The sequence below is a fragment of the Lissotriton helveticus genome, chromosome 1_1 (assembly GCF_964261635.1).
Source record: "Lissotriton helveticus chromosome 1_1, aLisHel1.1, whole genome shotgun sequence".
NCBI classification, from domain to species: domain Eukaryota; kingdom Metazoa; phylum Chordata; class Amphibia; order Caudata; family Salamandridae; genus Lissotriton; species Lissotriton helveticus.
Window position 1 is genome coordinate 634,615,741 of NC_136057.1, and position 14,579 is coordinate 634,630,319.

Consider the following 14,579-nt stretch of genomic DNA (forward strand, 5'->3'; position numbering starts at 1 on the left):
GACCGAGACAGAATATTTTGAAAGAAATAAAAGCACTCAAACAATGACTGTCTAAAGGAAAGTAAAGTGACAGCCAAAATGAGAGTATGATCAATGATAATACACAAAACAAACAGTCTGTGAAATAAACAGACTAAGAGTACCTAAATGTCTTAAAGAGATAGATAAAATAAAGAACCAACACTAAGAGAAAAAGAGTCAAAAAGGTAGAGTAACAGAAGATGAATGGAATACAAACAGACATGGAGTATAAGAGAGACATATAAACAGAAATAAAGTAGGGTGAGAAAACTAAACTATAGATTTTAGATTGGAAATTGTTCATAAATAAAGAAAGCAGAGTAAGGGAACAAATTGTAAGGTATAGTAAGACAAAGAAATTAAGATTCAGGAAACAAAGCCGATAAAGGATCAATGAAGGTGACTCTCTGTATAGGAACGTAAGTAAGAAACTAAAGACTAAGAAAGACTGAATAGAATAGTAACAAAAAATATGTAAAAGTAAAAGCATGAGTTAAAGAAAATAACCATATCTAAACACCATTATCAAAGGAAGAGGATAAAGAAAATTAGGGTAAGAGATAGGTACACGAAACTCTCAGATATGATTAGTTGTTCTTACCTTAAAAATGTAATATCTGTGGAAGACAATAAAGAAATCTGTTATAATACATACTTCTAAATCCAATGTAACAAAATATCTTAAACAACATATTTATTGGTTTATTTTTGCTGTCTTCAGATAAATTGATTTTCACTATAAACAGTGATTTCAATAGTAATCATCATGTAACAGCGGGGAAAAAAACCCACAATCAAAATGATTGTATTTAAAAAACCCATACAAGATCTCTATACATACTATAAATACCTAGAAAAAAACATGTCTTAAATGTTTTTCTCTAATTCGCAATTTCTTGAGTAAGCACACCACATATTCCACAATTATAAACTAACGAAAGTATACCAGTTACTTTTAAATACCGCTCCACAAATAACCGTGCAACTATGTTCTTAAAACATTTATCTTAAGTCAACATTTTGATATCTCATTTTTTTCCACATGGCCAAATACTATGAGATAAGTCCTTATTTTTTTGAGTACCTCTCAACAAACTCGCGAGTAAGTATGTTCTAGAAACATTTATCTGTAGTCCACATTTAGATATCTCATACGTTTCCGCAAGGCCAAATGGTATGAGTTAATTCGTTTTTTTTGAGTACCTGTCCACAAACTTCCGAGTAAGTATACTCTAAAAACATTTATATTAAGTCAACATTTCCATATCTCATTGTTTTCCGCGTTGCCAAATAGTATAAGTTAATTCCAACATGTCCTGTACCAGAAACATTAAGGAAACCTTACCTGATGCTATCACTTTGGCACATAAAAGTTTCATTTCCATATTTGAACACCCTTAATCACATCATATTTCTAAAGAACACATTTTCATATCTTTACAGTATTACTCTGACTCGACCAAGTAATTTCACTGAAATTTTGGTTGCAAAAATATCAGATAAGAATTTCTTAACTCAGAAGGCAAACGTTTCTTAAAACTTAATTGACTATCATTGCACAGCGTCCAACCAGTTGCACTCTTCAAATAAGCTATGTAATGTCCTGATGATATAGATGACCCTACATGAAAAATAATTGCTACAGTTACAAATGTTCTTCTAGAAATAGATATTTGAGAAGCCACATAATTATTAATTAAAGTTGACAATTTACTTCCATCAGCTCTGCATCTTTGAAGCATTAAAATAACATACTGTCCATATCTATGGATAAATAAGGTAGATAACATTTCTGAATTACATTGACAACAGACCATGTTCTGATATGCATCTTTAACTAGTTTATTAAAGGACACTGTTTTACAATCTGGTAATGTTAAATATATAAATCTTTCTGTGTGTATTTCAGTACTACTTGTAAATGAGCAATTATCGCAAATATGTTCCCATTTATAAGAAAGGCCAAAAAGACTATCAATACCTACACCTTCTTCTTCCAAAACTGAAAGCATATACATAATAAATTCCTGACAATCTTGCTGAATATTCTGAGAAAATGTATTTAGTTCTGCACATATGTCTAAAACATTCCTTACTTCTGAAACACTTGCTACTTCACTATTACCACTGGTACATTTTTCAAACACAGAATTTAAAGAACAACAAAATGTTTGCTCCTGATTTTCTCTAATCTGTTCCTGCAACCTTTTTAGAAAAAAAAACACATTAACCACTACATTTGCATAGCAGTTGACACCAGACCTATTTTCAAATTTAAATCCAACAATCTCTGTAGAACTAACCTTTTTCTTACTCTTATCAATGACAGTCTCATCTTTTTTTCTTCGTTTCTCTAATACTTCAGTACATTGTTTCTCATTTCTCCTTTTCTGACCAACTATACTCTTTTTAATTAAAGGATATTGAGGTAAATGTGGAGCATATTCTCTTCTTAACCTATTATACTCCTGTACACATTTTAAATCTGCACTGATCTTTGTCTCATCAAAATCAATTAGATAAAGCCCAGATAACGTTCTAACTCGTGATAAAGCAACATATCCCATACCCTCTTTGAATACACTATTTCCAATATTTACCAAAGCACAATCTACACTTAAACCTTGCGATTTGTGAATAGTCACTGCATATGCCAAACAAATTGGAAATTGTTTCCGACGGACATACAAGTCTTTTACAAGTAAAAAACGACTTGAGCAGCGACTGATTAGTTGAACTTCCTCAATTTCATCAAATTTTATTCGTAAAAATTCAATCTCATCTCTATTTACGTAATTTACAAAACTAACATTCACCAGACCTCTTTCTACAAGTAAATTTCTCCGTAAAATAATCCGACAATTTAAACATACATACAGATTCTTCTCTAAACCAGCAGTTTTAGATATAGATGTCTGTAGACTATCCAATTTTAACTTTAATTTATCAGACAAAACAATAGTACTTCCTTCATACTCTATTTTATCTTTTGCTTCCAGTTTCTTAATTTCTTGATTTTCCAACCTCAACATTTTCTCATTGAAAACTGAGCATTCTTTTAGAGTTGGCATCAAGCATATAACTGACTTATCTTTTACCTCTTTACTATATATTTTCTCAGGTACATTATCTTCATTGGGAAACAACTTACAAAGTAATCGAGTTTGTAGAGTTTCTTTTGCATCTTCAGTTAGTCTTCCAATCCTTATATCTTGAAGAATATCTCCATATTTAGTATCCTTTGCCTGTCGCATATTTAGAATCAGTTCAGTATATTTGAAATGTGACCATATATTAACATTTCCAATACTGCCAAGGCACTTTCTGGTGTCTTCATGTGTCACAGTTTCAAATACAGATTGTCCTTTTACGGGAGTTAGTTGCAGTAGATCTCCAAAAACTATGACATGTTTCCCTCCAAATAAAACATCATAGTCAGTTTTAAGTATCTGCTGCATTCTTAAATGTACAAAAGCAAGCATTAAATTGGATACCATGCTTACCTCATCAATAATAAGAAGTTTCATTTCTTTAAGAACTCTTGAAACTTCATAACAAGCATCTCCAGATAGCTTGTGATAGTGTAATTTGTTTTCATGTTCAACTGGCAGCATCAGTAAACGATGTAAAGTAATACCTTTAATATTATGTGCTGCCAATCCAGTTGGAGCTGTCACAACACAAGACAATGATGACTGAGTTTTTTGCTGTAGATATGCAGTAATTCCTTTTATAAGAAAACTTTTCCCTGTACCAGCTTCTCCACTTACATATAGTCGAATAGGTTTAAATGACATACATGAGCATTCTTTTTTCTCATGACGAAAACCATGCTCAATGTGCTCTGTCACTTCCTCATATATTTGTCTTTGCTCAAGATTAAATTCCTTCTCCAATTCTTCTAAGTTTATTAAATCCTCTTGAGCTTGCTCCATTACTCTTTCCACCTCATCCATGGCAGTGGCTGCTTCATTTCGGATAATTGGTTCTCCCAGTGGATCCTGACTCAACGATGCTGAACTTTGAGTATCTTGTGAACTTTCTATAGCAATCTCCGCTGCAATTGTTGCTTCTTGCTCTATTTCGTCGTTCAACATTTTCAGATAATTACTAAAAGCAGGACATTCTATACTACTTTTAGATGCGTTAAAAGAATCTTCATAACTTACAAACTCTCCAAGTAGTTCCTCTTGAGTACGCCATGGTTTAAAGAGTTGCAAAAGTGCTAAATAGTAAAATTCTCTTTTGTCTGGATTTTCGCAACTCAGTTTTCGGTGATTAATCAAATGTCCTTTTGTTTGTTTCACCAGACATCCTTCCTGTCCAATTACAGCGTACATAACTTTTTCAACATTCTCTCTAATATTCCTTTTAAAAGTGTATTTTTCAAGAACTTCATACAGACAAATATTTTCTAGCAGAGTACTTCTATTTGGATAGTATGTATCCAACATATTTGTTTTCAAAATGTCTGTACTGTTTGGTTCTTTCTGTGCTAAATATTCAATTTCTTGCACAGTTTTCAAAACACGGTTTCGTGTTCCTGCTAGACCTAAACTCACCCACAGGATACTTCGAGATTTTGCATAAAGACTTGCTGATGATAATCGATCACAGCATTCATATGCTCCAATTTCTCGATGTGATAACATCTTCAAACTGTATGTATACAATTTCTTGCTTAGGCACTTTTCATGAGAAATATCTTTCCACATCTCCTTCAGTTCCGTCTTTTCAGATTTCGTGATGTAAGACGTTACATATCGAGCCACAGCAATTGAGTTGTCCGCAACATATTGTATATCCATGATAGCATTCCACATGGACAAAATGACAGGGTTGTAGTCATTTATATATTTGGACTCTTCTCCTCTTCTTAAATTATAAGTATTTTTGGGTGATCTTCTACTGATGTTATGTCGCAAAGATGACATCAAATTATTCACTCTTCCTTTTGAAAGCATTGGTCGTGCAAATCCAAAACAACATTTTGTATAGAACTTATCCTTTGTTTTGAATTTTCGCAGACAATATTTTCCACAACGATGTCTTTGAAACCGTAACACTTTTCCTCTTAAGTCTTTATCAGTTGTACTGTTAGGTATGTCACAAGTGGCATATTCCTCAATAAAAGACAGTACAGTGTCATCGGAGTCTTTTCCAAATTTGGGAGCATTCTTGATCCATAGTAACATATGAATATGTGGAGCACCTCTAGCTTGATACTCTTTTCTCCAGAAGAAATCCAAAACTTCACCAAGCTGTGGATTCTTCTTGTTTGTAAGAAACGACATCATTGCTTCAAATCGATGATTAAAATATCGGCAAACATTAACCGGATCCAACGAACACAATTCTCCTGGTGTCTTGTAGTTTATATTTTCAATATTTACATTCGCCTCTCGAAGATATTCAAGTGAATCTTCCCAGGCGTACTCTGCACAGCTTAGAGTTACAAACCATGTTGGTGCTCCCAAGTTTCGTAGCATGCATTTTAAATCTCCATGACGACGGTACCAATATTCATTAGTACCACGCTGACATGCCATTAAATTAATTAGATGAGAATCCAAAACACTATCTTTCTGTTGCACTTTATCCATAAAATCCTTTGCTGAAACATTATGCAGATGCACTCCACTTTTTAAGACATGGTTTACTGCATAAGAAAGACCAGATAAGTCACTCTCAAACAGAAGATGAAACAAATATGGAATACATTGACGAAATCTGGGATCTTCTGCATATAATCTTGTTGTCCGGTACTCAGATGCAGGGATCTGCATAGGTCGATCATCATATCGCGCACCTTCACCTGTTGGGAATAAGTGTGGGAAACAACGACCTTCCAAACTTTTTTCCCACACACTAATAGGACTTCCTTCTGGTTTTTTCATCTGAAATAACTCAATTGCATTCCCCATTGCTTCTTTGGAATGCAGTGGATGAACACTGTAATGTTCATAAATTTCTTCACTTCTAGACATGTCGACTTTTTCAATTTGTCCAATAGACAAATCATTATTCTCTTCATCACTTACATCTTCTTGTTCTACATACACATTTTTATAGTATTTATTATTTTTAACTAAATACAACGTTGCCTTTTTCACTTTCCTAACATCCACTAAATCTTGCCAGATTTTTTTACTCTTTGTAGGTACACCATTAACTAGAATAACAAGAGGTTCCTCTTCTACATTTTCAATACCAATTGTCTCTATGTTTTTTTTTAAATCAAGTGGCAAATATACAACTCTACCCTTTAATCCTCTTTGTAAATCTGTAGGATTTAATTTCCCAGTCTTAGACTCCATACGAACAATAGCCTGAAAAGGATGTACACATTTGTTGGAACCTAAATATGTCAGGTCACGTAGGGTAGCCTGGCCTAGGGTAAGACAAAATCACTAGAGGCACATGTGTAAAGGTTGCAGACCACCCAGCAGTAATTCAATGCAATAACACGCAAAAATGACACTACACCAAAATTTGTGTAAAAATACGAGCTTGTTTATAAAAATATTCTCTGCTCTCTTGTCTTCAGATATCACAGTTCAGTACATTACATTTATCCATGAAATTATGAAGATTTTCAATGTTGCCAAATTATGTCATTAATCAGCATTAACAGCACATTACATTAGTCTCCAAACTTTGCTAGACTTGACTCCTCTGAAGGGTTTTATACCTTTACCCCCTCTCCACCTTTGACTCCAGAAGAATTGGCTAGCCTCACTCACTTTAGTTTCTCTAAGCAAGGGGGGGTTGGAATATAGTTATTTAATCACAAAACGGGGAACATCCTACATTCAAAGTTAAGTTTCAGAAGATCCTTTCAAGAAACTAGATGGGCATTACCCAGTACTAGCCCAATCCTAATATAGCCAACCGGAAGTCTTTGCTCCTTTAAGAGAGACGCTAAAGCCTCCAAGTTCCCCCTCACGACCTCTCCTTACTTTGTTTTATGTTGGACCCAGACTCCTCCGGCCGAAGTTGCGGCCCCTCGTCCCTCCTCCTCGTTAGCGCGGAGTCAGGGAAAGAGGACACACCAGTCGCACCTCTCCGCTTGAAGTGCGCTCTCCTTTGGAAACCGGGCCGCCCCGCTCCCTCTCTTCTCAGAGAAGCAGGGGCCCGCCTTGATGTAGCTCCCAGCGCTTAAGCGGGAAGCCCGGTGCTCGGCGGCTGCTCCCCGAAGATCTCCTCACCGGCTGCTGACCGGATTTCCCCCGCGAGGACGCAATCGCGCATGCGCGGGGAGTAAGCGGACCAGCCAACAGAGTCTGCTCCGCAGCGGCCTGCTCGGTCCTAGGCCCCTCCTGTGATGGATCACCAGTTCAACTTGGAATATGCGCAGTGGCGCCGGGCACTATACAGCTAGCCCCCTTTTTCTCTTTCTTAAAGCAGCGCTGTCACGGAAGCGCGATCAGCGCCACAGGGGTCCCGCTCACGGCGGAATCAGGGAAGACGGCTCAGCCCCAATAACCCTGTCACCCCACTCTTTCTCCTCACGAGTGGGGAGGTTTGCTCACACGCTGCAGGACCAAACACCGGTAAGGGGGTCTCGGCGTCACACAGGGCAGGAACCTGCTTCACACCATGGAGAGAGGGGGTTAGAGGTGGAATCCCTCACATTTGGGCCCCCAGATCTCCAGTTACAGCAGTAATCCACTAACCCTCCATACTGGACAGGAACAGGTGCACAGGAGAACTCCTTGTTTGGTTCCCACAGCAGGGATCTCCGCAGCTCCACAGTCCACTGGGATTGACCCCTTCACCTAACTTGGGCACCTCTCTGACTAGGGTCAGCAGGACGAAACTAACTCGGCTAGGACAGCAGGAATGGGGGGCGGGGAACCCAGACAGAGGGCAACCCTTGTAGAGCAGTCCACCCTTAAGGACCCTACCCCTTCCAGACCTCAGCCTTCACTCTAGCTGTTCCTCACTGGCAAGACAAAATGGTTGCCCAGCATTCCGCCTTTTATAGGCTGACCCTCAGAGGTCCAGAAGGTTCTGGAATGCCCTACTCTATCCTATGGGACAGGTTCTAGGTATGTCAGTTATGACAGTTGGTAGCCACCATTTTGTGACTCCAAAGAAATTCCTGTCAGGAAAGGCCTCTAGGCCTGAGGTGAAAAACTATAAGGGCGAAAGAGCACCTATCCCCTAGACCAACACCTTGAAAAATCTAGTGGACACAAAAATGAATAAGGTTATGAGGGGCAAAAAGGGAACAAAATAAATATTAAATTGGAGGGACTACGCAAAGGGCCAGACAGGTCTAACACGCGTCCCCCCCAGCTGAAAGTGGGGAGAGCTACCCAACCCCTTGGGAGTCCTCATCACTAAGGCGGAAATACCTGGAGAGACCGTCTGCATTGGCGTGGTCCACTCCAGGCCGATGTTCCACCCGGAAGTACATTCCCTGTAGGGAGATGGACCATCTCAGCAACTTGGAATTCTCCCCCTTCATCTGCATTAGCCAACGAAGGGGTCGGTGGTCCGTCTGAACCAGGAAGTGTGAGCCAAACAGGTATGGCCGCAGCTTCTTCAGAGCCCACACCACCGCAAAAGCTTCCCTCTCAATTGCACTCCACTTCTGTTCCCGGGGAAGCAGTCTCCTAGATAGGAAAACCACAGGCTGATCCAGGCCCTCTTCATTCAGTTGCGATAACACTGCCCCAATGCCATGTTCTGATGCATCTGTCTGGACAATGAACTCCTTGGAGAAGTCTGGGGCCCTCCGGACCGGTGCTGCACACATTGCCTGCTTCAACTTTTCAAAGGCTTGCTGACAAGCCTCCGTCCAAACTACCCGTCGAGGTTGTTTCTTTGAACTGAGCTCTGTGAGGGGCGCTACAATAGTGCCATACCCCTTCACAAAGCGACGGTAGTAGCCTGTGAGACCCAGGAAAGCTCGGGCCTCAGTCTGTGTCTTGGGGGTTCCCAGGCCATGATTGCCTCAATCTTTGCCTGCAGGGGCTGCACTGTCCCCCTACCCACCAAGTGTCCAAGGTACACAACCGACCCCTGTCCAATCTGGCATTTGCTGGCCTTGATTGTCAATCCAGCTTGTTTCAGGGCCTGGAGAACTGCTTGCAAATGTTGCAAATGGTCCTCCCAACTGCTACTGAAGACAGCAATGTCATCCAGGTAAGCAGCAGAGAAACCCTCCATTCCGGAGAGGACCTGATTCACCAGCCGCTAAAATGTGGCAGGGGCATTTTTGAGCCCAAAGGGCATCACGTAAAATTGGAAGTGTCCCTCAGGCGTGGAGAAGGCTGACCTTTCCTTTGCTCCATCTGTCAAGGAGATCTGCCAGTACCCTGAAGTGAGGTCAAAGGTACTTAGGTATTGGGCAGCCCCTAGACGGTCAATTAACTCATCCGCCCTAGGGATCGGATGGGCATCAGTTTTTGTAACTGAGTTCAGTCCCCGGTAATCCACACAGAACCTCAGTTCTGGCGTGGTGCCCGGTGGAGCGGCTTTTGGCACTAGCACCACCGGACTGGACCAAGGGCTGTTGGAAGGTTCTATCACTCCTAGCTCTAGCATCTTGGCAACTTCTCCATGGATGCTAGCCTTCACCTTGTCTGACAGCCGGTAGGTCTTTGACTTCACTGGTGGGCTGTCCCCTGTGTCCACATCATGGGTACACAGGTGAGTCCTTCCCGGGACAAGGGAGAACAACGTAGAGTACTGCTCCAGTATCTGGCGACAGTCTTCCCGCTGTTCAGGAGTTAGGGTGGGAGAGAGAATCACTCCCTCCACTGACCCATCCTTTTCTTGAGACGAGAACAAGTCTGGGAGAGGTTCACTTTCCGCTTCCTCTCCCCCATCAGTCACCATCATTAAGATGACCTCGGGCCTCTCATGGTGGGGTTTGAGTCGGTTGGCATGAAGCACCCGTAGGGGCTGTCGTGGGGTCTTAAGGTCCACCAGGTATGTGGCCTTACCCTTCTTCTCCAACACCTCAAAGGGGCCTGTCCAGTGATCCTGTAGGGCACTAAGCTCTCCAGGCTCCATCACCCACACTTGTTGGCCAGGCTCCAATTCCACCTGGTGAGCATTGTGGTCATACCACTCTTTCATGACTGCCTGGCTGGCCTCCAAGTTGTCAGAAGCTTGCTTCCACAACTTCGCCATTTGGCTCCTGAAGGCCAGCATGTAGCTCACCACATCCTGGGGGGGTTTCCTGGGAGACTTTTCCCAACCATCCTTCACCAGGCTGAGAGGACCGCGTACAGGGTGCCCATACAGAAGTTCGAAGGGGCTGAAGCCCACTCCCTTCTGTGGCACTTCCCTGTAGGAGAATAGCAAACAGGGTAGGAGGACGTCCCATTTCCTCCGCAGACTTTCAGGCAGACTTCTGATCATGCCCTTCAAGGTCTTGTTGAACCTCTCGACCAGTCCATTGGACTGGGGGTGATAGGGAGTGGTGAACCGGTAGGTCACTCCACACTCCTTCCACATTGCCCGCATGTATGCTGACATAAAGTTGGTCCCCCTGTCGGACACAACTTCCTTGGGGAATCCCACTCGGGTAAAGATCCCCATCAGGGCCCTAGCCACCACAGGTGCAGTGACAGTCCTCAGAGGAATTGCCTCTGGGTACCGTGTGGCATGATCCACCAGAACCAGGATAAACCTGTGACCAGCTGTTGTTGGTGGATCCAATGGCCCTACAATGTCGATGCCCACCCTTTCAAAGGGGGTGCTAACGACTGGAAGTGGTTCCAGGGGAGCTTTCAGCTTCACCCCTGTTTTCCCACTGGCCTGGCAGGATACACATGTCCGACAGTAAGTGTTGGACGCCACTTTCATCTGAGGCCAGTAAAAGTGGGGGACAAGCCGAGCAAAGGTCTTGTCCTGACCTAAGTGTCCTGCCAAGGGTATTGCATGAGCCAATTCCAGCAGAAAGGCTTGGTATTGTTGCGGGACTACCAAGGCCCTTGATGAACCAGGTAAGGGTACCTTGGGTTCACTGTAGAGGAGTCCATCCTCCCAGTAAATATGGTAGTGTCCCGTAACATCACCTGCTGCCTGGGCTTCAGCCTGTCGCCTCAGTCCCTCCAGGGTAGGGCACTCCCTCTGCCCCTTACAGAATTCCTCTCTAGTAGGCCCCCCCTCCACATGCCACTCAGCAGAGATGGGTAGGTCCTCCAGAGAGACTACTTCCCCCTCCACGGACTCCTGGTCCACCACCGCAGGTGGCCGATCTGTCACATGGGGTGTGGAAGTCGAAGCAGGCTCTTCCTGTCTTCGGGTCTGTCCCTTTTTGGCAGCGGGTTGGGCCTTTGTTCCAGGCTCCAACCCAAGCGAACTCCCTCTCCGGGCAGTCGCAGACCTTGTGCTCACACAGGCCCAGTCAGGTGTACCCAGCATCGCAGAGTGCGTCCGGTATTCCACCTCTCTCCAAGCGTTGTGCTCCATATCATTCCCCAGCAGACAATCAACTGGCACGGCAGGGCTTACGGCAACTCGAAGTGAACCTGCAACCCCTTCCCACTCAAAGGGAACCTCAGCCACGGGATAGTGGCCCATTCTGCCGTCAGCCATCGCGGCGGGGTGGAGTACATTGGGAATCACCTGCTCTGGAGACACCAGTTGACTTCTCACCATAGTCATACTGGCTCCTGTATCTCTCAGAGCCTCCCCTCTCTGGCCATTGATGGTGATCCATTGCCCATACTTAACAGTATTTGGGGGCACCTGGATCTTAGGAACCATCTCCCGTTCCCCCAGGGACACTAAGGTGACACCCGCCCACTCACCCCCCTTATCTAAGGGCAACTCCTCCCCGAGCGCTACACTAGCTACTCCCGGTGGTTTTCCTCCGGTGGGATGGGGTGGCCTCTTTGGGCATCTGACATCTCCCTTATAATGTCCAACACCACCACACTCGAAGCAGTGGAGAACCCTTGGCTGCTGGCTTTGGCCAGGATTAGGGTTCCTGGGCGGGTTTGCCTTAGGGGTGAAACCTGTTCCCTTTCCCTGGAAATTGTTTTGGGGACCTTTAGGGAACTCCCGCTTTTTATCTCCCCCCTCCTTCTTCTGAGGGGCGCCCTGTCCGGCCTTTTGGGAATCCCCTCCAGTCCCCTTTGAGGACACCCGGGTACTTGCCCAGATGTCCGCCTCCTCTGCAAGCTTCCGGGGATTGGTCAGCTTGCTGTCCACCAGGTGTTGGCGCAGCTCGGGAAAGCATTTCTCGAGGAGGTGCTCTTTCAAAAATAGATCATACAACCCCTCATAATCCTTCACCTCACTGCCCTTGACCCAGCCCTCTAATGCCTTTCTTGCATAATCAAGGAAGTCCACCCAGTTCTGGGTGCTTAACTTGTGGCTCCCCCTGAACTTCTGGCGATACCTTTCCGGGGTAAGCCCAAACTTCCTGACCAATGCTAGCTTCATGGTGGGGTAGTTGGTCTGCTCCTCCGGTTCTAAGGCTAGCAAAGTGTCCCGACCGGTAGGAGGCATGTACTTGTACAACCCACCCCCCCAGTGCTTCTCCTGGATCCCATGGGCTCTTAAGGAGACCTCATAGGCTGCCAGCCACTTGGCTATGTCATCCCCCTGACTATAGCTGGCAATTATATCCTTAGGCAGGTAGGGTCTGGACTCCCTGGTTGGTTCTCTGGTTTCGCTGCCACCATTTGTAGTTGGAAAGGGTCCCCGTTGCAGGGCCTGGAGTTCTAACTCTTTTAGTTTGAATTCATGAGCCATTCTCCGCTCTTCCTTCTCCTGTTCTAACCTCCTCCCCTCCCTCTTTTCTTCCAACTCCATTTTTGCTATTTCCCACCTTAACAGTCTATCCTCTCTCCTGTCAGCTAACTCGGTTTCTGACAACCCTCTCGATGACACACTGCTGCCCTCCCGTGAGGTTGCCTTGGGGCTGATTGACATCTCACCCACCCCCGGGGGACATTCCGCAGTCCTATCAATGACAGTACCTCTGTCCGATTCCTCCTCTTCCACCGTTCCCTCCTCATTGCGCGCTTCCACCCAAGCCCTCAAACTGGTCTGGAGTTCCCCCTTCTTGGCACCACGCTTAAAGAACACTCCCAATTGTTGACAGAAATCTTTTAGCTGGGCCAATGAATAAGTGTCCAGTTTTTCCAGTGCAAATTCCATTTTGCAAAAGGCAACACAAGGTTAAGCACACAAAAAGAATAGAGTGGCAAGGGCAACCTGAAGCTACCTCCACCCCACCACCAGGAACAAATTTGGAAAAACAAAAGTAAAAATTAGGAGGGCCGCTAGGAGAAAACTCCAGGTGTAGGCTAGTGGATTACACTAAATTACTACAGAGTAGTTGCAACCACAGTCAAGATCCCACCGCTAGACACCAACATGTTGGAACCTAAATATGTCAGGTCACCTAGGGTAGCCTGGCCTAGGGTAAGACAAAATCACTAGAGGCACATGTGTAAAGGTTGCAGACCACCCAGCAGTAATTCAATGCAATAACACGCAAAAATGACACTACACCAAAATTTGTGTAAAAATACGAGCTTGTTTATAAAAATATTCTCTGCTCTCTTGTCTTCAGATATCACAGTTCAGTACATTACATTTATCCATGAAATTATGAAGATTTTCAATGTTGCCAAATTATGTCATTAATCAGCATTAACAGCACATTACATTAGTCTCCAAACTTTGCTAGACTTGACTCCTCTGAAGGGTTTTATACCTTTACCCCCTCTCCACCTTTGACTCCAGAAGAATGGGCTAGCCTCACTCACTTTAGTTTCTCTAAGCAAGGGGGGGTTGGAATATAGTTATTTAATCACAAAACGGGGAGCATCCTACATTCCAAAGTTAAGTTTCAGAAGATCCTTTCAAGAAACTAGATGGGGGGAGGAGCCTAGCGACGAACGAAGATGGCCGCGTAAGCTCTCGGCTCCGCTGACCCCCACTTGTTGCTGACTATCCTGTCGACGATCCTGTTTTTCCTGCCCCATCCCCGGGTGTCTTACTGGATGCTGATCGCGGCGGTGTGTCCCCGGTCACTTTCCGGCCCGGATTGGCGAAGTTGTGCCGCGCTGACGCCCCTGGCCTAATTCCTGGAGTGAGCCGGTCCACGAGTGCTGGTCTTCCCCGGTTGTGGCGTAGCGATAGCGGTTTGGGGATCCGGACACGGTCCGGACCGTGGCTGTGGGAGAGATCCTGTCCCGGACTTGGCGGTTCGTCTGAGGCTCTCTACGAATAACGGGGGTGCGTTACGCCTGGCGGAGGTTGCGAGGTGGGGGCCCCCCCTCCCGGCGACTGCCCGTCCCCGCCGGGTCGGATCCCCCGCCTGAGAGACCCGCCGTTGCTCCTCGCTTCACCTCCGTTCCCACCCGCCCTGCCTGAGCTTGTGTCCCGGGTGCGACCGGCCCCGCGGTGGACCCGTAAATGCTTGGAGCTGCCCGATGGGGGCGGTGTGGGGCTGGGGATGGTTTGTCTTTGGGAGCCGTTGATGGCCGCCATTAGAGAATTACACTCCTACATAACTTCTTTGTTCTGCACTCAGATCGCAGAGGACCGTCGCCATGGGCCGATTCTGTGAGGGCCCT

General features: G+C 44.6%; 1 protein-coding gene across 1 annotated transcript in view; it reads left to right on the forward strand.

The window, feature by feature from the left end:
- The window catches only part of DHTKD1 (dehydrogenase E1 and transketolase domain containing 1), a 1,484,612-nt gene that overhangs the window by 1,321,540 nt on the left and 148,493 nt on the right, over positions 1-14,579 (forward strand). The gene's annotated exons all lie outside the window — the stretch shown is intronic.